The sequence below is a fragment of the Anoplopoma fimbria genome, chromosome 5, assembly GCF_027596085.1.
Source record: "Anoplopoma fimbria isolate UVic2021 breed Golden Eagle Sablefish chromosome 5, Afim_UVic_2022, whole genome shotgun sequence".
Taxonomy (NCBI): domain Eukaryota; kingdom Metazoa; phylum Chordata; class Actinopteri; order Perciformes; family Anoplopomatidae; genus Anoplopoma; species Anoplopoma fimbria.
The window spans coordinates 11,124,606-11,151,740 of NC_072453.1; the positions used below are offsets into that span (position 1 = coordinate 11,124,606).

Sequence of the window (27,135 nt, forward strand, 5' to 3'; positions counted from 1 at the left end):
ACGAGGACGAGGACGAGGAAGAAACCTTTACAAACAGTCTCTGCAAAGGGAAAGAGAGTTTACAGGCGTTTTACAGGATAAAATAATATTATTCTTTTCAAATTAGCACTTTAAATGACGAAGACACTTGAAACACAATGTAGTACACAATGTAAACAATATGTTCAATCAAAACTGCACTTTTTAATCAAGATTTTTCTTATTTATTTTTAAACCAAACACTGACAACAAGGACGATCTTTGGATGATAATAATGAGAATAAATATAAAATAAACTAAAAAGAAAGCAGGTTTGAATGGAAATCAAACGTTATTACAGTATTTGTAGTTTCCAAAAACCTGCTGTTTGTATTTCTGTTGGTCTGGAGGATGATTTTTGAATATGATTGAAATAGAACTTACTAAACCTCCTTTAAGGACATGAAGAGTTTACATCCTACTGTTGTCAAGGAGGTTATTGACTGAACTCCTGGCAAGCCTTGGGAGCAAGTTGGGGTTAAGTGTCTTTGTAAATGGACACATCCATCTGTTGGGTTGTAAATTCTCGGGATTATCGAACCACGTCCGGTCCCCTCTGTTTTTGTGAGAACTAATCACCTTGTCTCTCCATCAAGTTAGTCCCAAGCCGCCCCTCGTTTACATCCTACTGTTGTCAAGGAGGTTATTGACTGAACTCCTTCAGGGTTCTCCTGCTTCTTACAAAACTTTTATGGAAACCAAAAACACAACACAACCTGCTTCCTGCATTCTGCGTATTAAAAAACATCACAATGTATCTCAGCTTTCTGCCTCAGCATCCCTCAGGACAAAAATAAGAAATAATAATTTTGAAACCAGGGAATTATTAAAAAAACAGATATGTAAAAATGAATGAACGTTGACGGCTTGTAATTTGTTCCTGTGAAGGCCTGAGGTGCACTTTTAAAACAAATTCAAAAACATTTCTTCAGCTCTGTGTGATTCCTGAGCTTCAGAACATGATTATGAAAATCATCCATTTTGGAGTCAGGACGTGTTTTTAGCTCACGGTATTATATTCTTTAGTTGTTACTATTTTCTAAAGAGTAGTACTTCCCCTCATGTCGACGGACCGATCGTCTGCAGGTGTGAGTGAAGCTTCACGGATCTTGAGGAGAAAACATGACGAGAGGGCAAAGAAATAGTCGTTGGAAAAGAAAAGCGAGCTGTCATCCTCCGTGCAGGATCATAATTGATCTCACCCACAGCCCCTATCTGCTATAATTGGAGCACTTAGTGTAAACGCTCCGGCCGCCATTTAATTGCCTGGACGTGGGCGGAGGTGGAGAATGCTTGACAAGCATTAGCGCTGATTGGAGTTTAGCTTCGGAGACGAAAAACGCTTTTGGACGGTTGGGGTCACCTCCTTCTCTCAAACGTCAGATTATAAGAGGTTTTTTTATTCTCAAATGTCACTAGGAAACCAGAACACAAAGCACCAGTAACAATTAATCAGAAAGAGAGCAGTCCATTTGATTTTATTTAAAAAGTACCACTGTCTTTTTTAACCCCTGTTCTCTTCTTTAGTCCATAAATATTGAGCCAATACGGAGCTGAAATGTATTTATTAATTCATCTTCCATTAACGTTACAGCAGCACAGTGCACTTTTCTTTAATAGTTAAACTCATTGGAACACTGACAGCAGAATAAATCTGCACGGCGGGTAAAAATAGAAGCCAGTTCTCTAAATCACATGTTGGCAAAAAAACCATTATTACATTCTGAGCTCCTGCAGTAAATAAAATATACTGGAAGATTTGGGATTTGGGAGTCCTTCCAAAGGGATTTTGAGTTTAAATTTATACAATTTCATAATTTATTCAATCATTTCTGGACCGTTATTATTCTAATAGATAACGCCCAAAAAGCTTAAAGACAAAACTCACTACAGCTCAGTAACTATTTTATTATTTGCAGATATAACAGCTTCCATCTTGACATTAGTTCTTCTTGCAAAGTTTACCCTATAAAACTAGATCAAGAAGAGCCCATTCAGAAAACTGTTAAAAAGTTTCACTTCCTGTATTGGTTCCCAAATGAAGAAAAAGATATGACTAACATGATAAATGATAAATTACAGCATACTTGTTCTTGTTTGAGATTCTCTCCACATTGTTTTATATATTCATACGGCTTATGCGCTAGAGAATCTTATATAGGAAGTGCAGAAAAGAGTACCGACAGCTTGTGTGAAGAATAAAAAAGTCACGGTGAGCCAAAGAGTAAAATGTAGAAGAGAGTACGGCTCATGTTAATCACTGGCTCTGCATCAAAAGAGTAATGCAGTGATTTTTTTATAAATTTGGACGACTTGCAACGGTCAAAAATAAGTTCAAGGTCCAAGAATACACTTCCCATGATGCAACTTTAGAACTTGATTAAACTGTCTCTTGTTTAAGTACCTCTTTAACATAATGAAACCTGCATCACAGCTTCCATTTGATGTTTTCCAGTGATAGTTTCTATGCTATAGTTTCATATAATATCCAGAAACAGATGAGTATCAGTGAATATCTGCTGCAGCAGAAAAGATTGGACATGATTGGCCCTCGAGAATGAAGAAATACTGAACTTCAAAAGCAGTTTTGAGCCTCAACATCAGCAGTTAGATCAAACCGAGAGCATGTTGTCCATCAGGAGGACTCTTTGTCCTAAAAAGCAACGACATCACCGTCAAAAAAAAACAACCTGGATGTCCGTGTTCCCAGCTGGAGGCCATTGTTAGGTCCATGTGAGATGGATGAAGGACGGATAGGAGACGGGCTGACGTGTCGTTTGTCACAGAGGTAGAGGCGGTGTCGGCGGCGGTGGAGGGCCGCTGTCATTTGTTTGTCCGGGCGGACGGCTGATAAAGCAGCAGGCTGACAGGACTAATCTGCTATCGGCCCGGAGCGCCGAGGAAACACAATGCAGCGCCGAGGGGCGAGTGACTTACAGGAAGAATTATCAAATCGTCTCTCAGTGAGTGAACTTTAAACACAGCGACGAGGGCTTTGGTCTCAAAACCAGCAGAGAGACTGGAAACCAGAGGAGCTGAGGGGACTGGGAGAATGATGACGAGGCTGCGTAGGAAACGGAGGGCTGTGATTGGTCAAGGTGGTTTGATTTGACTTCTACATCTGGGCAATGCAGGCTTTTGACTTGATATGTGTTTCTTGGAGTCATTTTGAGTCTCCTTGTGGTACATTTGAGTCTCTTTGTAGTAAATTTGTGTATCTTTGTGTTTTTTTTGTTTCTCTTTGTAGTCAGTTTATTTATCTGTGTTTTTAATTGGACTCATTTTGAGTAACTTTGTAGATGCTTTGATTCATTTCATATTAATTTGTGTCTCTCTATGGTCTCTCTATGGTCATTTTGATACCTATGTTGAATACACTTCCTGTAAGTCGCTTTGGATAAAAGCGTCTGCTAAATGACTGTAATGTAATGTATTTGTAGTTAATTTGTGTCTCTTTGTGGTTATTTTGAGTCTCTTTATCGTCATTTTGTTTCTCATTGTGAGATCTTTTGTGGTTTTTTGTAGTCTTTCATGTTTCTTTGTGGTTGTTTTGTGTCTCTTTATGTGTCTTTGTGTCGCTTTGAGGTTGATTTGTGTCCTTTTTGTGGTTGTGTGAGTCTCCTTGTAGTGTTTTTACGATTCTTTGTGGTTGATCATGTCTCTTTGTGTTGTTTTTTGTGTCTCATTGTTGTTGTTTTATGTCTCTTTGTGGTCATTTAGACTCTCTTCCTGGTTGGCACGTGTCTCTTTGAGTTGACATATCGTAGGTGAAGTCTACGAGGGCCCCTGACAGTTTGGGCCCCAAACACATCAGTGTGTATGACTCGGTGCAGACGGCGTTCATCTGACTCCTCAGACTCTCCGGTTTAACTGTAGAGGAAGTCTACTCTCGCCTGCAGCCACAATCTTTATCTAACCTTAAACAGAAGCTACTGCTCTGAGGCAGTTTCCTTAGAGACCACTTAGACTCCAGGTGGAAGATCTAGATACAACGGAGACGTAGAAATCACTCACACACACACACACACACACACACACACACACACACACACACACACACACACACACACACACACACACACACACACACACACACACACACACACACACACACACACACACACCTCCACTGTTGGTATTACTCACTGTCACCATGTGCTGCAGGTCTGATTTAACACTCTGATATTTGTAATTGAATGGTTTTGGGGGCTTTTTCTTACAAACAGACATAAACACTATGCACACACTGAGAGACTTCTAGGAAAACACCGGGGAGAATTAGTTTGTGTTGGTCAGCTCCCAACGGACCGAGAGTCAACTAGAGAACAGTGTTTACATCCAGCAGTTACATCAGGACATTAGGCTGTCATCTGTCTGTCAGCTGCTCATGAATATAGATTTGAATCAACTTCATTTCAATGCAGATCTTGTACAACAAATAAGAAATGCAAAACAAGAATGTGTCTCTTGCCTGGAAAAAAACTAAACAATGAGATTCATTTTCGTGTGTAAAGACACATTTCAAATGTGTGCATAAAAACACAGAAAAGCAGAAATATTGTACACAAATAAGAATAATAAGACCTGGATATTGCAAACATTTAGATTCTGCATGACGTGGAAAAGTTGGCATATCACACAGAGCGGCCTGTGGTCTTTTCATTGAAACTTTATGAATTGGAGTTGGAATCAAATATAAAATATATTTAAATAGAAAAGATAAAAGGAAAGAGGATGGCAGAAAGAAATAACATTTTTATCAATAAAGAATAAAAAGTCACATGGTTACATGAAAGATATAGAATAAACTCTATCCATAATGGTACATACACATAGTGTACAAAACAGTAAAAGACTAAATATATGAGTCAAATATGTTTTAAAATATTGTCAGATGTTCCTCGTAGGGTAGATCTGATGCTCTGTTCACACCAAACACAAAACTGAAATATATATTTTACATGTTGATGAAGTCTCAGATATACGCCGGAAAACCAAACTCCTTCCTGTCTGGGTTCATAACATCATCCGGAGGAGTTTCACTGAGCTGTATTCACTGTATCTAACAGGCAGTCGTCAGCCGGTTTAATACAGCTGTATGAACCCAAAATAAACAGATTCTGCTGTGATTTAATTACAATAAACAGATAAAAAGGACGCAGAAATAACTACATGGTGATAAAGATTCGTAAAAACTTTTAAAATGCTTGTTTTCTGAATGGCGTTTGGGTTGAACAGTGCTAGGCTAGGCGTAAATAGATTTTTTTTCATAGTATGTGTATATATATATATAAATGGATTATACACATCCATTGTCTGGTCCCTGTACAAATATGAGGTAACGTAGAGTCCTAAGTTTCTTGTTCACATCACATACAGCAAGTGTCCCAAAAGAGGCTTATCTTAGCTGACATATTTAGAACCACGTGGACACGGTAGATAGTCATGTGACCACATTGAACCCTCCGTTGAACCCATCCTTATGATGTCAAGATCTGCAGTGCTCTGCTGACTCATTCAAGTGTATGTGTGTGTGAGTGTGAGTTTGTTGTGGCTGATTCAGATGATGATTCTTTGTCCAACAGCTACCACCCTCAGTTACAAACCTGTGCAGAAATATACTGTATGTTACAGTGTGTCGAGGAGAATTCATTCATGTAAATATCATTAGCTCTGTCTGGAAGCAGCACTGGAAGCTCTGCTGTGATTTAATAGAACAGGTATGTTGTGTGGTATTGCTTTAATTATGCAGTAAAAACAGACAACATTCACAAAATAAAAAACAAACTGTTGCTGGAAACACAACGTTATTCACATTTTGGGGATTTAACTCAGAATCTGAGCAGAAAATGGACGGAAACCTACTGAGAGGGAGATTGTTTTAGACTGCACGGTTCACAGCCACACACACACCACACACACACACACACACACACACACACACACACACACACACACACACACACACACACACACACACACACACACACACACACACAGTTTCTATATAACAAGACTCTCTGCAAAAGTGTTCCCATCTCTCACTTCCTCTCTTACTGTTTTCCTCTCTGTTGTTTTCCTCATATTTTTCGGGGCACAGAGCTTCAGGAATCCATCTCTGTCTCTCTTTTCCATGCCTCACTGTTTTTAAGCCTCGGTCGCCCACTCCACCTCTCTCTCTCACACACACACACACATACACACACGTTTCCCCTCCACTCTCTCTTTGCTTTGTCATAATCCATCTATCTTGTTACTGAAGAGTCCACACAAACTATGAGACATTCTCATGTTGGTCTGTTACATTAGAATATAGTGTTGCATTGTGGGTTGTTTGTAACCTTAATGTTGCTAAGCTAGCAGGTTTCTTAAAGTCTGTTTATGATGCTTATTCAAGATCTAGTCGGCCCTAAAACTGTTTATTTAGCCAGCCTTCAATATTCAAAGTGTCTTTAAGCTGCATTCTCTCTACTGTCCATCAGGGGGCGACTCCTCTGGTTGTATAGAAGTCTATGAGAAAATGACTCTACTTCTCTCTTGATTTATTCCCTCAGTAAACATTGTAAACATGAGTTTATGGTCTCAATCTCTAGTTTCAAGTCTTCTTCAATACAGCATGATGTTCATTTAGTAAATTATGGTCCATTTAGAGTCAAACAGACCATAAAGCAGGGTATGCTAAGTCAACATTTTAAAGTTACATGTTAAACCTTTTGTATATATGTTTTATTATAGTTGCATTCAAAGCGTATTCCTTCAGATATAAATACTTCACATGTCAGAGGAACAGGGTTGTCCTGTCAGCTGTGATGTCAGCAGTACAATAGTCGTTTTGTCTGTCGAGGACTCAAAGATCTTACAATCTAAAGTCTTTCTGTGGTTCTAGTATCTTTCCTGAAGAGTCAGATCTTTCAAACAGTGAACATTCTCATAAATACCCCGCGAGCAGAGCAGAGTGTCCAGACAGCGTGACCGTGTTCTCCTGCAGCCTGCACATGTTCCTGTCAGGTGATCGGCTCTGATTGAGGTGAAGCATCCTCGTGGAAAACCTTGACGGAGCTGTTCGGAGGTTATCAGCTGTGGTGGAGTTTTAATTTATTTGACATGTGGACCTGGAGAACAGATTGTGTCACCTGTCTTCATCTGGGCCTGAACCTCGACCAGAGTAGCTCATTATGAGACAACATTTACCTGCATCCCTCCTGGAAGAGAGGTGTGTTTCTGTTGACCTCGGAGGGAGCAGTCACTGAGAGGCCAGCTAATGAGGATCCTAACGACAAATAACAACACATCCCATCATCACGCTTTAGTCTGAGTCCACCCAGGGTCCTGGTGAATCCACAAACAGAGATGTGCTGCTGTGAACGATGACGTGCTAACCTCATAGTCCTCCCAGGACAGGTTTCTTCTTCTGCTGCTGGTGTTTAAGCTGCAGCTTAATGGAGACTTTTGTTTCAGCTGTACTTTAAAACCAAAGCTCACTGGATGAATGGATTTTGCAGCAATGACTCTACTTTTTTGACTTTTTGTCATGTTCTTCTTTTAAAACAATACAATTATGGAATCAGAAAACTCATTTTAATAATTTCATCATGATGGAAATCAATAGGCACAAACAAATATTAAGATGGATCATCATTTGCATGAGAGAAAGAAACGTTTGTGTTTCGTCATGCAGCTTAAAGAAGGAAAAAAAAATTCTAAAAGAAAAAGGCAGAACATTGTGTCGGAATTCACCAAATTTCAAAATAAAACAAAATTTAGGCACAGAAAGTTCTCGCAACAGACATTTTCTGAAGCCCATATACAGCAGGAATAGACGGAGTGGATTCAATATTTACAATGATGTTTGTAACTCCAGATGACGAGTTCTCACATTAAAGCTTCACATTTTAAGTCATAATTTTGTCTGATTACCTCAATCCTCACCTTTTCTTTTTCCTATTTAGGCAGAAATGGGATTCCATATTTTGTTGTTTGTTGTTTTGCCTAGTTCACACATAGCCAGTTTGCATAATGAATATGTTGCATTGTTTTTAATATAACTGGTATAAAGACTGTCCTGCAGGACGAAGTGATGACATCATAGCGTGCATGCTGTTCTTTAATCTGTTGCATCACTTTGACGTAAATTAAAATTCTTCAGTAGCTCTTTTCTCCCCAGACGCTCTCAAACTTAGTGTTCACAGTTTCATATGAAGACGTGTTTCCACCAGCTGTTCATCTGCTGCACGTCAAAAGTGCAATATCTCTCCCCTGCTGGAGTAAAAAAGACAATCTCTTCTCAAAGATGGATTATTGAGATCGGGCGATTACCTGAAGATTCAGAGACACAGGTGTTTTTCTTATTGTTGTTCGAGCCATTTTTCCCGTTTATGTCGTCTGTCACGCTGCCGATAGATTGAATTGAATCTCGGTGTTGAAGTTATTGTGACTTTTCTCTGGATGGCAGCGCCTGGTAATTATTCTGAAATGTAATAATGTGAATGCAATTTGTCATGATGGGAGTTTTGAGAGGGAGGATGAGAGACGGGGGTAGAATAGAAAGCAGGGAGACGGAGGGGGGAGGGAGGAGGAGGGAGACAGATAAATAAAGAGAATAAGCAGAGGTGGTTTGGTCACACGGAGATAGAGAGAGAGAGAGAGAGAGAGAGAGAGAGATGAGTCAGAGTCGCCGCCGGTGTTTTCTGCTGCTGTCATCAGGTTTCCTCTCGGCTGGATGTCGACCGCCTGCAGCTCAGATCTACACACTGATGCATTCATGTACATCACGTATTTCACAGTCACCTCTCCTGAGGCAAAAGCCTGAAGGACGTTGAAATAGGGGAGTAAAAGTTTCAAATAAAAACCCAACAATTGTTCAGAACATGATATGACGTTGTCAGGGTAACATGTAAGTGATGTCCCATATGTAGTTCTACCTTTTCCAGACTTTGCGGCCTCTCAAACTCAGTAAATGAAAGTCAGTTAAGTCCCTGAGGGTTCAGGGTTTAAGACCTAAGGGGGGACTTTGGTATTGGGTCATCGTCCTCTAAAGTCTCTGCTTCCACCCGTCCGGACTAAAACCAAACCCCGGAGTTTTTAAATGAAAGTGGTGTCAGCAGGTCTTCAAATGTCTCCGATTTAGGGGTTGGAAAAACGCCGGAGTAGCGTGGACGCTCAGCAGAAACATAACAAAAGTTCTGCGTTTTAAAACAAAAACATATTAGTGTGGATGTAAAGCTGAAGTAAGTTTTATTTTCTTAAAAGAGACAAAATCTTACTCTCGGATTCATTCCACAGTTCATCAGTCTTGTGAGTCACAACCAGCTGAATCCACCAGTCTGAGAGATATCCAGACACTATTCAGAGCCTCTGATTGGTTCATTTGATTTAATATTGTCATATCCAGCCATGAGGGCTCGGCCTCTTCGTTATCTGAATGATGTGTCGGCAGCATCAAAGACGACATGCATTAGTCAGACTTCCTGTTTTCAATCTGCAGCCTCTCAGTCCGTCTCATTACGCTCCGTCTTCACGTCTGTGGCGCTTTAAATCAGCTCACAGATCCAGAATCAGACCAGTGCGTCAGTTCGGTGTTGATCTTTGTCTGCCAGACTTTTATAGATCGGAGTTCAGACTCATTCTCGCGCTGACCTTTCAGCTCTCTGAGTAAGTAATCAGCTGTTCTTTGTTAAAGCTGAGCGAGACCTAAAAAGACAAACAATGTCACGTACTTATGGTCCTCTAAAAATACCAAACATTCATCAAGTATTTAATATTCTTTCTATTCTAATGTTTTCTCATCTACGAGTTTTTATACGTAAGAGTTCAGAAAAATAATTCAAATATTTGATATTTGAATATTAGATTTTCAAAAACGTTTGAACAATGACAAACCATTCTTTGATTAATTGGTCAACTTTAGAAACTCTTAAACATTTTGGAACAAAACAAACCCCCACTTGTTGCCATTTTAACCACAAATCTCTCTCAGAAACCTCGACCCACAGTCTCCAGGTCATCATCCATCTTTTGGCAGCCTGTTAGAACTAAGAAGGATGTATTTCTTCTCTAATCGCCTTGTTTCTATTGTTTATTCGACAGCAAGACTTATAACTGGACTGAGTAGCTTTTCAATTTTCACCTCATTGTTTGCACTTACTCAGTTATCTTGCACTTAGTTTGAGATGTCGAGGGTGGGTATAAGTCGGCCATTTTTAATGTCACCGACGCTGCTACCTGTGTGTAGCGCCGATAAAGAAGATTGTGATTGTTTTAAAGAAATACAAACAAGCAAAAGTGCTCTTTTTCCCAAAAATACCAGACTGATAATGTGTGGAGCCAGACCTTTCTTTAGCTCTGACACAGCTTCAACTTCTTCACAGTTTTTTTGTTTGTTTGTTTCTAGTTTTCTGGCTCTAACACAGGAAGCCTAACATCCATAATCTTATTCCTGCAAACCTCCAACGCTCTGATTGGCTCGTTGCTTTTCCCTGTCAGCGAGCACAACATAACACATATTTGATCCATAAATTCAAATCTGAAAACATTTGAACAGGTCTAGAAGTAAACACAGGGCGGCTGTGGCGTTGTGGAGAGCAAGGTAGTTCTCCAATCAGAGGGTCGGTGGTTCGATACCCGGCTTCGGCAGTCGATGTGTCCTTGGGCAAGACACTTAACCCCAAGTTGCTCCCGAAGGCTTTGTCATCGGTGTGGACTGGATGTTGCATGAATGCTAGTTAGAGTCTGATGGTGGCACCTTGCATGGTAGCCTGTCATCAGTGTGTGAATGGGTGAATGATATGTAATATACTACTGATTGTAAGTCGCTTTGGATAAAAGCGTCTGCTAAATGACTGTAATGTAAATGTAATGTAAACTGATTCAGGCCCCTGTAGCTTGAGGAAACCGGAGGAATCAGTTGAGAGAAACATTTTTCTCCTCGTCATGGTGACACCTGACATGAGGAGCGTAATAACCCGGCGCAAACATTGTTTTCTCATTCCCTCCACATCCTGTCCTCCACCCTCCATCCTGTCGGAGGTTTGTGTTCAGCGCTCGTCGACAAACAAACAAAGCCCCGCGGGCCGACAGCTGCTCTCTGACAGGTAGCTGATGTGACGGCGTGCGTCTCTTTGTTCACGGAGCCACCAGGGGATCGACACGCCGGCTTTTAACCCGACCGTTCTGCCTCTTGTTTGTGCTGCGTGAGGTCTGGAACCAGCAGACTCGCAGGGGGTTAAAGGTTATTTCATTTCATTTAGACAATTATACTATAACGACAAGATGATAAATTCAGAATCATGAAGCTTTCAACGGCGTTTATTCCATTTATGAAACAACAGGCTTTCTGTCTGTTTTCACTTTTCAATCATTGCTTTTTTACTTTGCTTTGCTTCTGTTCATTGTTACGCTTCTGTCAATCAAATTCAACTTCCTGTAGGTTTTTCATATTAAAAGCCAACCAGTAAAGGGACGAGTTAAAACCTTTAAGATGCTGGAAACGTCTGTGCAAGAAGAGTTTAATTTGTAGCTGAAATGTAAAAAAATTGAAGTTTTGAGTTTGCATTAATAGCAAATTTTAATTACTCTGTCAGATCAGTTCAGTTTCAATCATCTGCAACATGTTTATATTATGTTCTATGATCATTTAACACAGATCACAGTTGATTAGCATCAAAAGTGCTGCACATAGCACCTTTATTAAACTTTTATGTTTCTGCAAAGTCAGCGTTTGTGCTGTCGTTGTAAGGGAAATTAATAAAAATCAATTTTAATATCAGGTCCAGCTTTATACACACACTTTTTATACAGTAGCGTTAAAGCAGAATTAAGGGTCTAAAGGATTCTGGATGAAGGTTTGTGTTTAAGCCTGGATTTAAAGCATTAAGTTGCTCCTCTCTCCGGGGATGTTGGAGGTGCTCCGGTATTCAAACAACGTCGTCGAGGCTTTAAGAAGCCTGCGGTTCAGCTGCTCTCCAAAGGCTTGTCACTGTGCCTGTTTACATGAGCCGCCGGCGGATTGGTGGCGGCGTATCTGTCTCCCAGCAGATAAATAAAGCGGCCCTGTACACGGAGCATGAAAGAGTGAGAGACGGAGGACGACGCTGATACAAAGACAGGTTTTTATCACATCCCCTCTGAAACCACGCAGAACAAATCAGCTGTTTACTCAGCGAGCAGACATCTTTCTCCTTCTTCTCACCTCTTATCTCAGCGTGGAGTCTTTTCAGTGAGAGCCAGAACGCTTTGAAAACGAACAACTCGGGAACAGCTCCTTCTGCTGCTGTGATTCCTGTTGGACACCATCCAGTGTGCTGTGTCAGGGCGTCCAGTCACAGATACAGCTCCACCTCACTTACTCAACTCACCCCCGGGGCCGTTTATCACACTCCTCTCTTCTGTTATTCAGCGGTGGCTTTGCAGCAAAAGGCCACATGTGTCAATGCATTATTAATCCCAAATACTTTAAAGTAATTGCTGTTAAGAGTTTTTTGTCTGGTTTGATGTAGATACGCAGCCAGAGCAAAAGGCCAGTGAGTGTAATTGCATTTAATCATTAATAACAGAACCTCTGGATGTTTGTATATATTTTGGGGGTGCAGAGGGAGTTCACGGCCACGAGCTGCTGAAAGTAGGACGCTTTAATTAACACAGCGGCCACCCACTGAGCACCGAGCTGCATGCATGTGGGAGAATACAGGATGGTACAGTGACTACAGGGGAGAGGAGGCGACGGCGTTGATGCCTTTATGTGCCGTGGTGTCCTTGAGCACGGCACTGTGTCCCGGTCGGAGGCTTTCCTGCAGGGATCGAGAAAATGTTATTAAATCACACTTGTAGCAGCGTGAGATTAGTCAGCTGACAGGAAGCAGCAAGGTTCAGAGAGAGGTCTTCAGAGAAATATTCAACACAGTCTCAAGGCAATTCGTGAAATAGTCACAAAATAAAGTGTATTGGTCCAACTCGGCACAACTTTCTTTTTGTGACGACTTAGGTTTAGGCAACAAAACCACTTTGTTAAGTTAAGGAAAAACATCATGATTGGGCTCAGGTTTAGGGAAGAAATCCACAACAATTAAGTTAAGGCAACAATAAGATGTCGAACACCGGTCTCCTGGTTGGCAGTCTTGGTTGTTGGACCCATCCACTTCCCCTCCCACCCTTCCTTAGTAGTGTTTTTGTAATTTATTACCTACGTCACTAGCTCTGACTGTTGCTGTTGTCATGTGGATGCATTTAATCCGTGTCTCCAACATGAATAACGCTCCTAATTGACTCTCCATTAGCTTTATTTTCATTCTGAGCGTCACAAAAGAATTGTCCCTGGACACGAACCAATAGATTCAATTTCGTCCCTATTTCACAGACTTCCATTATTCTGCTTTGAAATATTAAGGTGGTGCTGATAACGCCAGATCTGTTCATTTGAGGTCAAATTATCACCAAAAAGTGAGAGTTTTATCTGAACAGTTCAGATTTTCTTCCTTTCCCCCCTGAATTCTTGCATCGGTCTTTTTAACGTCTAAAGGAAAAGGTGTTGAGCTCTGACTTCCAGACATCTAACATTGTTCGTGACAGAATGACTAAAAAGAAATAAACGGGACTTTTTAAGATGCTTGAATAAAACTGCTTCCACGTCTCCTCTCAAATCGGACGGATTTGAAAAAGGCTTTTTTTGTGTGGATGAACTTGTGTGGAACAAAATGAAAATGTTTGGGTGAAGTTGTTGGGGATTTGTCCTCAGAACAGGAAGCTGGTGATGCATGAAATATAAAACACACATCGGCATGTTGGCAGAGGCGTGTGTGTGTGTGTGTGTGTGTGTGTGTGTGTGTGTGTGTGTGTGTGTGTGTGTGTGTGTGTGTGTGTGTGTGTGTGTGTGTGTGTGTGTGTGTGTGTGTGTTTGCAGAGATGAGTATTTTCCACTTCTTCCAATCGTCTGCTTTGCAAAGCGTAGAGACCCGTGACCTCCATCATCGCCCTGAATGATGGTTTCACACCCGGCCCGTTCTACCCTTTAGTGACATCACCAAGGTGAGTAGACAGATTCGGTCGTTCAATATTTCAGCTCATCTGGAAGAGAATCGCCAGGTGGCCCAGAAACAGGAAGTGAGCGTGTTGAGCCTGTTGAGCTAACGCGACCGCCGCAGGGTCAGAAAACTAATGGGGGCTCGGGGCAAAAGATAACCATAAAAGATCATAAAATGTCTGTGGAACAAAAAAAAGATAATTAGGAGGACAGCTTTTTCATTTGACCCCGTTCATATTTTATTCATGGAGTTGTCTCTTATTCACCCGTGAATGTGACTTCTGATCCCACCAAAGGCCACTTCTGCCACCTCTGGGAGAGAAAAGTACTGACCAGCATAAAGAGAATGAAAAGAGCATAACTGTTGAAAAAATAAATGAAAAACCTTCAACAGGAGGAAGAAAATGAACCACAACTTAAACTTTAACATCCAGCTACTCTCCCAATTCAAAGTCCACATTTTCCCAGAAGTAACTCTGATGCGCCCTGACTGCTCAGTGGACTTGGGGTGGACCAGTATCCCAGTATGCCTTTGATGTCGACCCCTGGGGAAGATCGAGATTATGAGCTATAAGTGATTCATTTTCTCTTGCAGTTGTCATCTATTTATATTCAGAATAGAACACTGTTGTCCCAGTTTGTCTCCTGATTTTGTGAGTTTTGGACTGCAAGATTTAAGCTCTTTATTACCTTGAGAACTACTTCCAGCAGTGTTTTAGTACTCGAGATCGATCTTTGTCTTGAGACTCGTCTCTAGACCACTTTTTGAAGGTCTCAGCCTCGACGGAATCAACAGCATTTTTGATACTGTCTTGTCTTGGTCTCTGGATTTTATTTCAAGACCACCCTTCCAAGTATATCACTAAACTGCCTGTGCATTATTTGTTAAATCCAGTCCTCCAGTCTGCATGTCAAAGTGTCCTTGGACAAGAAACTGAACCCCAAAGTACATGAATGTGTGTGTGAATGCTGACATGTAGTGTAAAGCTGGTGCGTCTCATACAGATGCTAAACAAAGACTTGTGCGTCGGTGTCAGACACCAAGGTGCTAACAAAGTGTCCTTGGAATGAAAATACAAACCCTGGACATGATACTGATCAAAGTCTTTGCAGGCTTTACTCTGATGAAGAATCCAATCAAAGTGAGGATCAAAACAGAGCAAGAAAGGGCAAGACTAAGGCAGTATAGTGACACTTACCTGTCCTATGGTTACAGCTGGATCAAATCTGTTGTGCTTAGAATGATGCCATTGGTCCTACAAACAAAACACCCGAAACACTCCGAAACAAGAACAGAGAATGTTGTGTGTTTGGCGACTTATATGAGGAAGACCATGAAGGTTTCTGAGAGCTCTTGATTCTAATGAGCTGAACTCAAGGCCAAGTGAAAGAAAATCTTTGAAATATTGCACACTATGATCCGCTGCTATATTTCATTCATGCCACAAGATTCTTTCAATGTCAACAGGTTACCATGACACCAAAAAAGGTTGAAAAACACGGAGGACAGTGCCAGGAGAGGTCAGTTTAATGAGTATGATAAATAACAAAGCAGCTCATGGAGAGGAGAAAGTGGATTTCCTCCTCTGGGTCGGAGTCACAGTGACCCGGTGATGTTCCCTCACGGAGAGGATTCTACATTTGAGAGTCCATTATGTGTGAGCACAACAGGAACATTTTAAAATTGTGCGTCATTTCCTCTCCGGAGAGCGTCGGGGCTGAAGACTTCCAGCCTGTTTCTGCGGAAACGCTTTACACCACATCATCATTTATTTAGCAAATACATTCCAGATACAAATACCACATGAAATCTTTATTGTCGAGGAGAGTGGAGATTTGTCTTTGGCCTCACAAAAGCTTTACAAAACTCTGAAGACAAAGACAGAAAAGAACAAGAGACTTAAAACGTCACTTAACATGACAAACGACTCTGATTTCCGCCTTAAATTCCTCCTTAAGTGGCTTCAAAGTTTATTTCTCCCTTTTGTCAGTGTCAGAATCTGAAAATAATCATTATATTATTTTGAGTGATGTGTATAAAGTGAAGACAGCATTAAATAAAGTGGAGAGTGTTTTTATTAAACCGGTCATGTTTGAAACTCAGAGATCTCGGCTCGATTTTAAAAAATCAAATCATTAAAGTTTAAACTGAAGTGAAGCTGAATAAATTCGGGCCACATGTTTTTCTGTGAGCTGATCTACTGCATAACGGAGACGGATAGCGACAGAACATATGTTATGGAACATATGCTGGATTAATAAGACGTGTTTGATTGCTTGTGTGTTTTTATTAACAACAAGAGCTGCAGTAACAATCTGCTGTTTTTAGGAAAATTAGGCTGAGACGAGATGTTGAAGGAAAATATGGCTTTAAACTTTAGAAGAAGCTCAGGAAGAAAGTCAGATTACTCCCAATTTAAAGTCCAGGTTATCATGATGATAATGGATAATGAAGACTAAAAATGATCAAATATATATTTGGTCAATGTAACGGGGGAAGTTAACACTCAACAAAATGCAGTAAACATGAAAAATAAATGTTTGTATTTGTTAAGTGAATTTTGATAAAAAATAAATCTTTAAATCTAAATGATAGTGTTTATTGTGGTGTGAGTATGTGGACTTTAGTGAGCTCCCAGCAAACATGTTCATCCAGACTTTTATTCTGGCGGGTTATTAAGTGATCAGAGCTGCACACACACTGAGCTCAGTGGGAGGCAGACAGGTGGAGGTTTCGGCGGTGTGCAGGTTTAGATGTTGGTCTTTGCGGGTCTTTGGGGGGTCCGACTGCTGACAGAAAAATCAATGACAGCGAGACAGACAGAGACAGGAGCACTGGTTTCACTCTGCAGGGAGGTGGAGGAGGAGGAGGAGGAGGAGGACGGTGCACAGAAAAGGATGAAGGACGGAGGCAATGTTGTATTGATTCCAAAAAATACACATCGAAGTGGCACAAAAACGTTCAGACATTCTGATGAACGATCGATGCTGAATTGGTTATTAAATATAAATGAGAAAATTAGCCGTCACTCACAAGAAAACAAATAATTATGATGGAAAACAGAAAATGTGGAGCCAGTCAGTGTGAACGCGTGTTGATGTTATTCAGTTTAAGTGTCGGTGGTTTCATCCAGAGAAAAGAGAGAATCAAATCCATGTATACCTGCAGCGTTCAGCTGAATTTAGCTGAACCACATTCCAAGTTGTTTTTCTATATTTTATTGTGAAAATCCAGAGAAAAGCTTCCCTCTTTTGTCACATTTTCTCAGTGAAATTTTCATCTTCTCACCTGCAGTGAAATCACTTTACAGCACAGCTGCAACCGTCTCTGTTGTGCTCTCTTTGAATTCCATTTATTTTACATACAACAATAAAACGGTTTAGCAGCTGAGCATTTAGTTTGAAAGTGTTCAGGTTTCAGCTCAGCTCCTGAAATAGTCACCGTATGCATTCTGTTGCTTTCCTCTACAAGAACATGAATGTTTTTTTGTGACACACAGAATAATATTCTGAGACGTGGTAGCTGTAGTGACTGATCTAGAGAAGATGATGTAATATGTAGTTGTTGTGTGTTTGTTTGTTTTTAAATATCCATCCATCCATCCATCTTCCGTTACCGCTTATCCAGTTAAGGGTCGCGGGTGTTTTTAAATATGGTTAATGTATTCAGTTAACCAAGTTTAATTTTCTGTTCAGAAGCATTAAAACTGTTTAGATGAAGAGGAGCAAAAATGCTGACTTTTGTTCACTTAACATTTTTTGCAATTTGCAAATTATGTTTTTGAAATCTTTTCATGGCAGGATGCCCAATCAATGTCAGATTTGTTTAATGTTGGTGTTTTTGTTGGGTTCTTTTTTAATTCAAAATGTTTTAAACGGACGATAATCATCCCCACATTCAAATCAGACGGCTCTCGTGAGTTTTTCATTATAACATTTCAAACTATTTCTGAAACGTTTTTTGATGGTCAAGGCATAAAATCTATAGGTGTGATGGATTTGATTATATTATTTAATATATTCAAAGTGGCTGCAGGGAAACGCTGCAACAGTTTTTTTTCCTCATATGTGATGTTTTGTCCTGTTGAAGCTGATTTAGAGGAAATATAAGAAGAATGTGTGTGATTTCAGGTGTCCAGGTGTGCCTCACTTCTTTCAACGATCCCATTTTCTTTTCTCACAACCTAAAGAGTAACAGCAGGGAGAATCATAAAAGGAAGTACCCACTTATTAAATGAACATGCTACCTTTCACTCAGTTGGCTGGAAGAAAAAAAACAGCAGGTGGTTGTGGGAAATGTTTCAGGAAATGTCCTGTTTTTTGGAGCTGCAGTTCAACAGCTGCTGCAGCGTTTCCTCTCAAACACACCGGCCGGCTGAAAATGTCGCGGAGCCCCTCGGCTGATGAATCCTGATCGTATCCAACGAGAGGTCACCCTTCATCTGCATCACCGTGGTGACGCACAGGAGGACAGCTCAGTACTGAGAGACTTTCACTGTGTGTGTTTTAGAAATGTAGAGCTCTGGCCCAGAATGTGTACTTTGACAGAGTCACTCAGGGTTTGTTTGATTTTTTGTGGCAGGGCAGCCCTCCGTTTTTCTAACTATGCTGCAAAATCAGAGCATAAAACTTGTTGTTGTTTAAAGTGACTGCTTCCTGTCTCATCTGCTAAGCAAGAGCTGTTGTTTTCCAGGAATACGAGTTCAAAATGCATTTCTCTACTAATCGCAGAGAGCACTATGACAGATAGGGTAAAGAAAGAGCTGCTCAGCTTTGCAGTGTGCATATGGCTGAAATGTAGTCCATTTACCAGATGACCCTTCCATTCTGCAGCCTGCAGCGCCATGCATTATTAAATCCCTCTTACTCTATACATATTCTATCTATCACAATATCATCCTCCATGCTCAGTAACTGCATAATCTCTCTCTGTCTCAACCGAAAATGTGTTCTGCTTTCCTAAATTTAAGGTCATGGAGAAACCTTCTCTCTGTTTTTCCGCATTTTTCCCCGCTACCCTGATCTTCCTCCCTTCACAGACTCTTTTCAAACTTATATTTGATGTTAAAACCATGGTCTGTATATAAGAAGTGGACGTAGTTATCGGGATGTCACTCACTGGTTTGTGGACTGATGTTTTTAAAGCCTTGAGTTCGGTGATTTTGCCGTTGCCATCTCGAATTACGGATTTTTGCAGCCAGTGAACAGGAAGTGACCATATTAGGACTGAGGAGGAGTGACGTAGAGACTCCGTATACGTCTCTGGTGTTGACCTGTCAATCAGAGTGTAGCCCCGCCCTAAAGCATACCCTGCTTTATGGTCTATTTGACTCTAAATGGAGCATAATTTACTAAATGAACATCATGCTGTATTGAAGAAGACTTGAAACTAGAGATTGAGACCATAAACTCATGTTTACAATGTTTACTGAGGGAATAAATCAATTTATTTTAGATGAACCTGAGGTGAAACTGGCCAGAGGAGTCGCCCCCTGATGGTCAGTAGAGAGAATGCAGCTTTAACACATGAAGCATTGACTTAATTAGCAGAACAGGAGCTCAAAATCAGATAAACCACAACAAAATATGTTTCTCTTGAATATCAACACTTCAGTTTTGGCTGCATGGGAAGGTAATTTGTAGGACACAGTGCTGACACATAGAAGCTTTAAAATAAATAGATCGTCTGGTGGCTCTCACTAACACCTCACACACCTACGCTGTCGTTAGCTGACCCCCTCCGTCACACACACACACACACACACACACACACACACACACACACACACACACACACACACACACACACACACACACACACACACACACACACACATACACTGCTGACGGTCGGACAGGAGGCTTTATGTTGCTGTCAGTGAATATGAGTTAAGAGTTTTACCTCCAATAAACACAGAGTGACATTGGGGCAGCAGTGTGCTCAGAGGGACCACACACACACTGTACAGTATGTACAGAGTGTACACACACACACACACACACACACACACACACACACACACACACACACACACACACACACACACACACACACACACATTGCAGCAGTGTAAGCTGAATACAGCCTGAGGTGTGAGCTGAATGACAAATGTTTGCCATAGTGCTGATAACACTGAGGGCACAACGCTACTACAACCTTACACTCAGCGTGTGTGTGTGTGTGTGTGTGTGTGTGTGTGTGTGTGTGTGTGTGTGTGTGTGTGTGTGTGTGTGTGTGTGTGTGTGTGTGTGTGTGTGTGTGTGTGAATGGATTTACTGAAACAATATCAAAGTGTATGTTTACATGCACTCATCACTTTTATCATTTTTCGTCCTGTTCACATATTTGCAGATGTAAACACTCAATCCTGGTTCCAACAGATAAACTCGTATTCTGCTTTAGAGACCTGGATATTAAAAACTGGTTTATTCTCAGTGCAGTAGACCCACACCGAGTCCAATCATCGGGACGATTGTACTGGCTGCGCCTACATTCCTTTAATGAAGGTGAACACCTGAGGATCCTGCTCACCTCGAGAATACTAACCAACATTAATGGTTTGTGAGGGCGTAATTTAACGGTTAAACTGGACGTCAACAGAAGGAATCACGAGAACAGAACAGCATCCCAAATTGTAAATAAAGAAAACATATTCCAACGATGTAATCCATCGAATCACACTGACTGATGATTCAATTCAGAGTGATTTATCAAAAACAGCACTGATGGAAGTAAAACACCTCATAATCGCAGACACTACTTTTCAAAATAATAAGAAAATCGCTCCCATTTATATTTTTTATGTTTAGTATAGTGCTCTTATTTATTTATTGATGCTCAGATCAACAGTTAATTCATTTTATTTTGTCGGGGTGATATTTTTGACCGATCTGTTGCTGTATTTCATCCATTTCTGTCCGTTGCTTGTCAGGCTAATGTCAGCTAACATGCTACACTCTTTGTCCCACTAGACACACGTACAATTTAACATTTGACATTGACAACACACACACACACACACACACACACACACACACACACACACACACACACACACACACACACACACACACACTGACACACACTGCCTCATTGATCCCCACACACATGTAAAACACCTTGGCCTTTGCGGTTTGTCATGTTAATATGAGACGTTATTGAGCCCCTTCAGGCCTCATCAGTATTCAGCAGCAGCAACACGAACACACAGTCACGTGTCCCTACATGACAGGTAAACACATGAACACTTACTTCTACTGTGTGTGTGTGTGTGGCTGTGAAAGCCTGGTCCCTCTGAAATGTCATGAATTGTACACAATGAGAGACAGAGATGCAGCCTTTCATTACCTCCTCTTTATTTGGGAGCTTTTAGGAGTTTCATCTTGAGGAAAAGGTGAAAAAACAAACTCAGATCCACCGAAGCTTCACAGCCTTCTAAACTTTGTGTTTCAGTGTTCAAAAGTCAATTCATTGTGAGATCGTCTTGCTGGTTATTCAAAAGTATCATCACCAGCGAACATTTTCTTTGACTCGGTTCAGTCAGTTTTCTTCGAGGGCTGATTGATCTTTTTTTGGCTCAATTAAACAGATTTGATCTCGACCCGAAACTCGTGCCAAAAGGCTAAAGGAAAGCCATCAGTGTAATTAAGGAAGCTAATTAAAGAGATTTTAGTGGTGAAATGAAAGAGTCTACAGTCTTTCTTCTTTCTACATATTTCCATGGTTCATTGTTAAATCCTCTCACATCTTCTGCTCTCTTGAGAAGTGATCCAGCTTTTCAGGGCTCGACCTCTGCATGCTGTTGATTATGTAAATGTATGAATCAAAGAATCTCAGATGTTAATGTTCAAACATGCATTACAACCAGGCAGCAACCTCCAGTTAAAAGCTTAAAGCTGCATTCTCTCTACTGTCCATCCATTCTGGTTGTATAGAAGTCTATGAGAAAATGACTCTACTTCTCTCTTGATTTATTCGCTTTTCTGTGTTATCACAGTAAATGTAATATTCTTTGGAAAATAATATTTAAGGAAAATATGAACAAATGCATCGTAGGACATCTATAAATGAGTGCATAAATGTGCATCCAAATAATTTCTTAATTATTAACTTTTTTTTATCCAATTTATAAATGATCTTATGAACCATTAAACAATCCTAAATAATTGGTTTGTAATTGATATAAAACTTAATTTAGAAATGGGGAATACATCATTTATAAAGTATGAAAATAGAATAAATAATCACATTATAGATGATCTTATTAATCAAGAATAAGACATTAATACATGTGTTTATTAATTGCATACTAATACATATTAATGTAGGAACAATGCTTTATTGATAATGAATTAAGTGTTTATTCATACTTAACTAATGCTTCATAGCGTGCAGTTATTATAAAGTGTTACTGAAAGGAATGTATTAATATAGTCAATTAACAACCAAACTTGACACGGACTAAACTGCTCATTTAAATCGACTGAAACTCGGTTAGCTTGGTGTCGACTCAGAAACACTTTGGAAACCAACAGCGGTCTACTTTTAGTTTGACTTTGTTTGACTCGTTGTTATACCACGTAACTTTCCTTACCGGTAGCTCCGTGTTCTACGTCACGTTCTCTGACAGGATGCAGACATTTATTCCTGCTGGATGCAGAAGATCTCTGAATGTGTTCCTTCAGATAAAACTGTGTATAATGAACTCCTGTCACCCGTTTTAAACTTTAGCCAAATAACAGAGCTGATTTCTCTCCTGTCTCTACTGGAGCAACTTATCATGATAACAATCTTTGGTGATTTTAGGATAAGTTTGTTGTAAAAATCTCTGCAGCAGTGAGAGAGTTCAGCTCTAGAAATAAAAGCACAGTAAACAGCAGCAGTGCTTCCTCGTTGTCGGTTTTTCTCCGTCTCTCTGAAGGCCGCCGGCCGCACGAACGCCTCTATGCTTCTTCTCGGACTACAACCGGTTTTTATCTGCCCTCCGGCCGACTGATTCATCTCCCGGCCTCCCCGCTCTCCTCCGCCTCTGTAGCCCTCAGCACAAACAACATTGCCGAGACAAAGGGGGAGACAAGATACGGGAGGGTTTGTGGTGTGAAAAACCACAAGAGAGAGAGAGAGAGAGAGAGAGAGAGAGAGAGAGAGAGAGGGGTGGGCGATGGATGGATACAGTAGAGAAGGAAAGTGGACAGAGAAAACCAGACGGGAACATCGCTACGATTATGAAACATGGAAACAGAAGCATCTCCAGAATGAATGAGACATGAGAAGAGGTCATTGTTCACCTCAGGTTAATCTAAAAAAATTTTTTTTTTTAATCATAGAAATGGGTCCATGTCTATGAAGGCAAATCACGGTCACTATCCAGGAGCACCGGTGAGATTCGTGGAGTGCAACTCAAACAGCTGCACAAGCAATTTACTTTCGCGAGCCCTTTCATATTACACAAGCAAAATTGCAGAACATTTTAGAAAATTTGAGAGTGAGGAGCATCCCCTGGTGCACAAATTCTATCACTGCTCTTCCGCGAAAACTTTCACCTGCTTGCTCGTGAGTGTTTTTTCTCTTTTTGACAGTAAGTGGGCGGAACCAGACAACATTGTATCATTAGATTAAATTGGTTACAATCCTGGTGTTTGGATCGGATGGATATCACTCCCGACAGAGACACTAGTTGGCGTTTTAAAGGTGGTGTTGACCTTTGAGGCAAAGTCTCAATTGGGTTAAAAGAAGTTACATGAAACGTACCAATGTGAACTTCTCGTTCCACATGAGGATACTTCCTGGTTGATGATTACTTGGGTTACATACAAATTGTTTTCGCGGGGATATCTACAAAATGACAGCGTGTTATATTCCATAGGTTTAGCTACGAACGTTGAATGAAAACAACTTGACTTTTAAAACTTCTGCAGAAGAATCTCTAACATCTGGAGACACATGATGTCGAAAAGTTGTTAGAGTTCCTCTTCAAGAGTGGTTTTTGTAGAAGAAGCCAATTAAATGTGTGATGTGCCAAAGAGATTTGAAAGAAAAAAACAGAAGTTCTGTCTGGGTATAAATTTCTGTGTCCTCTTCTCATAGAATAGATGACTATAATAGATATATAACGGTAAATTGAATATTCTTTAGAAAATAATATTTAAAAAGAATACATCTAACGACATCAGCGTTAGATGTACGTTCATTCAGTATATTGTAAGTTTGACATTTTGAAGCGTGAACACTTTGATTTATTAGAATAATTAAATGAAATGGTGAGAGAATGAAAAGTTGTAGCCCTGTGTTACATTAGTAAGAAAATACAGAGGGATTTGACAAAAGAAGTCCAAAAACAGAAGCAACCACAGGAAATAAGAAATATAATTAATAGATTCGATAAAGAATCCATTGGCTGAACTTTACTCCAAATGTAATTGAAATCTGTTTGCAGCATTCAGAGATATTCTGCTCAGAGACAGATAAAGAAACAGACACAACAAACTAAAAAACACACGAGCTGCTCAGTGGAGATAATTAGAAAAGAAAGAAGTCACCGACAATGAATTCAAATGAAGAAAGAAAACGAAAACGATGGGAAAGGAGACAGACAGACAGCGCTGAACGAGAAACAATGAAGAGGTCAGAAAGAGGAATTAACGAGGGAGAGAAATGAAAGGAGCAACCAAAGAAAAGGTGGAGGAGGAGGAGAATAAAAGAGAGGAGGGAGATAAAGAACACAATACTGAAGAGTCAGAAAGACAGAGAGAGGAAGTCAGAATAAAGAGAGAGGAGAACGAAGACAAAGAAGCATAAAGGTTGAATGAAATAGGTGGACTGATAATGAGAGACACTCCAGAGTTGTTAAAGCGTAGAACGTAAGAAGAACCGAAATAAAGCAGAAGCTCTGTGATCTTTATAATGATTGAAAACTTTTTTCATCACCACATGTGTTGTTTTTAAAATGGTTTTATACCCTCTGAACCCAAAGCCATTTTGCGCAATTTCTGTTCCAGTCACATTTTTCTCTCTGTGGTCTTGTTTTTCACTGAAATATAAAAGTCCTGCTCCTCTATGGAAACATAACAATCATGACTAGAAGTAGAGAGAACTCAAACATGTCTTTAGTGCAGAATAACACAGTTATAATGACATAAATCATGAAATAGAAAAAACACAAGTTGAATTTATTTGATAATATATTTTATATAAACAATATAATCTATATATATATATATGCATTGTTCCTAGTGCCCACAAGTGTAACCAATGTTAGAAAATGTAGGCTCTACATGCTATAAATATTAAACTATTTACATTTCTACATCCTCTACTTACAGCTTCTCCTCTCCTCTCTGCGTTCATCAACAGTTCAGTCCAAGTTTCACAGATTTTTTGTCACATGACTGTTTGTCTCAGATGAATCAATCATGGCTTCATAGTTTCACTGAGGAGCTCAGTATTAAATGTTTTTTTATAGAATCTGTTTAAAGCAAAAGGTTTATTTGTGGCTAAATATTAAATGAGACATTTTGTTGTTTTGATGAAATATCATAATTTTAAGCTTTTTCTGACGGAAGCAACCGTCCCAAATGTTTAGCTCAAGGACCGTCGAAAAGATGCAAATCTGACAATAATCACGGCTTCTAGTTTTGATAAACAATGTAGTTTTGGCGATTGTTGAATGAAAAGATGTTTGTCACATTGGGTTTTGGTGTTCAGAGGGTTGAATAAAAAAATCTGAAGTAATTGAAAGGTTTCTCAGGCTCATAGTGGAGGTAATGAAATGTACGACTTTCTATCCGTGCCCACGAGTCAATTGAGCTGTGATGGTTTCATCCAAACTTTAACAGACTCCTTTGAGAAAAATGTTCAGTTTTTATCCAACATGATGAAATATCCCATCAGTCCTCTGTGTTTTCCAGGATTGGAGGAGATCTACTGTTTATGTGGATGAAGCTGTGTGAATGAAACCTCCAGTAGCTCCAGAGGGAGCTGTGTGGATTTAAAAATGAGTAACGTGGAGGTGTGCGGCTCAGCCGAGCAGCTCCAGACTGCTTCACCCGAATCTCCAACCCAATGGTCTCTTGGCGAGTTTGTAGGTCGAGACGTAGGCGGCGGGTTGTGTGTGGAATAAGAAAAAGACCATGTGCTGTTTCAATTTTGATCCTTTTATTAACAGTCTGACAGTGTTATAGTAAGGTGGAGAACTTTATTAGTCGTTTATTTTTGTTTCATTACGATGGTGTGCCTCATGTTTTTGCAGACTATTTTTTTAGAATGCATGCATTTGCATATTAACAGAACACTTCTTCTGTTCTTCCTCTTGATATAAAAACACCTGGATGACTGAGAGCTTTCATTGTTTTACAGTTCTAGATTTTTGGATTCGCTTCTCCCATGTTTTCAGGCAGCCGTTGGTTTCCATTAAATTCTGTTTAACATTCAGATCTAGTGACCTTTTGCCTGAAAGCAGCGTGTCAGGGTCAGATGCTGCACTGTGATTGGCCAGTCTGCGTTCCAGGGGCGGGACTTAGCGGAGGGTCAATATGCAGTTCTTTGAAACGCCACATCTGCATACGTCTGCATGCATTAGCTCATAACCACGTTGCACAAAGATGTGATTTTAAACCATAAATGATCGGAAAAACTAGAACAAACACATTTAAATATCTAGTTACATGATAAGCAGGATGGTTAACTCTTAATGTAAAGTACATGAGATATGTAGTAGTCATAATATCAATATTATTATTATTAATAATAATAATAATAATAAGACATTGTTTTTAATGGCATCTTTTATTGCACTAAAGGTCATCTTACATCTTACATAAGATCAGCAATAAAACTCAGCAATTAGTAAACTGATAAAAGCATAAAAACTTTAGTTAATGGACTTAAATGTAGAAAAGTTTGTGTTTATGATCCTTTTGTTGATGAACCTTTTTTCACAATATTTAAGAAAGCATTATACATGCCTGGAAAATATATATAATTCTAGTTCTTTTTAAAAATGTACAGTCTAAATTTACTGTTCTAGAATTAAATTTCCATGTTCGCTCAGCTTTCTTCTTTTAGTTTCAATAATCAGTGAAGGACACAGATTTCCTTCTCTTCA

At 39.9% G+C, this 27,135-nt stretch overlaps 1 protein-coding gene across 1 annotated transcript in view; it reads left to right on the forward strand.

Annotated features, from left to right (window-relative positions):
• Positions 1–27,135, forward strand: part of grid1b (glutamate receptor, ionotropic, delta 1b) — a 428,151-nt gene that overhangs the window by 293,687 nt on the left and 107,329 nt on the right. The window lies entirely within an intron of this gene.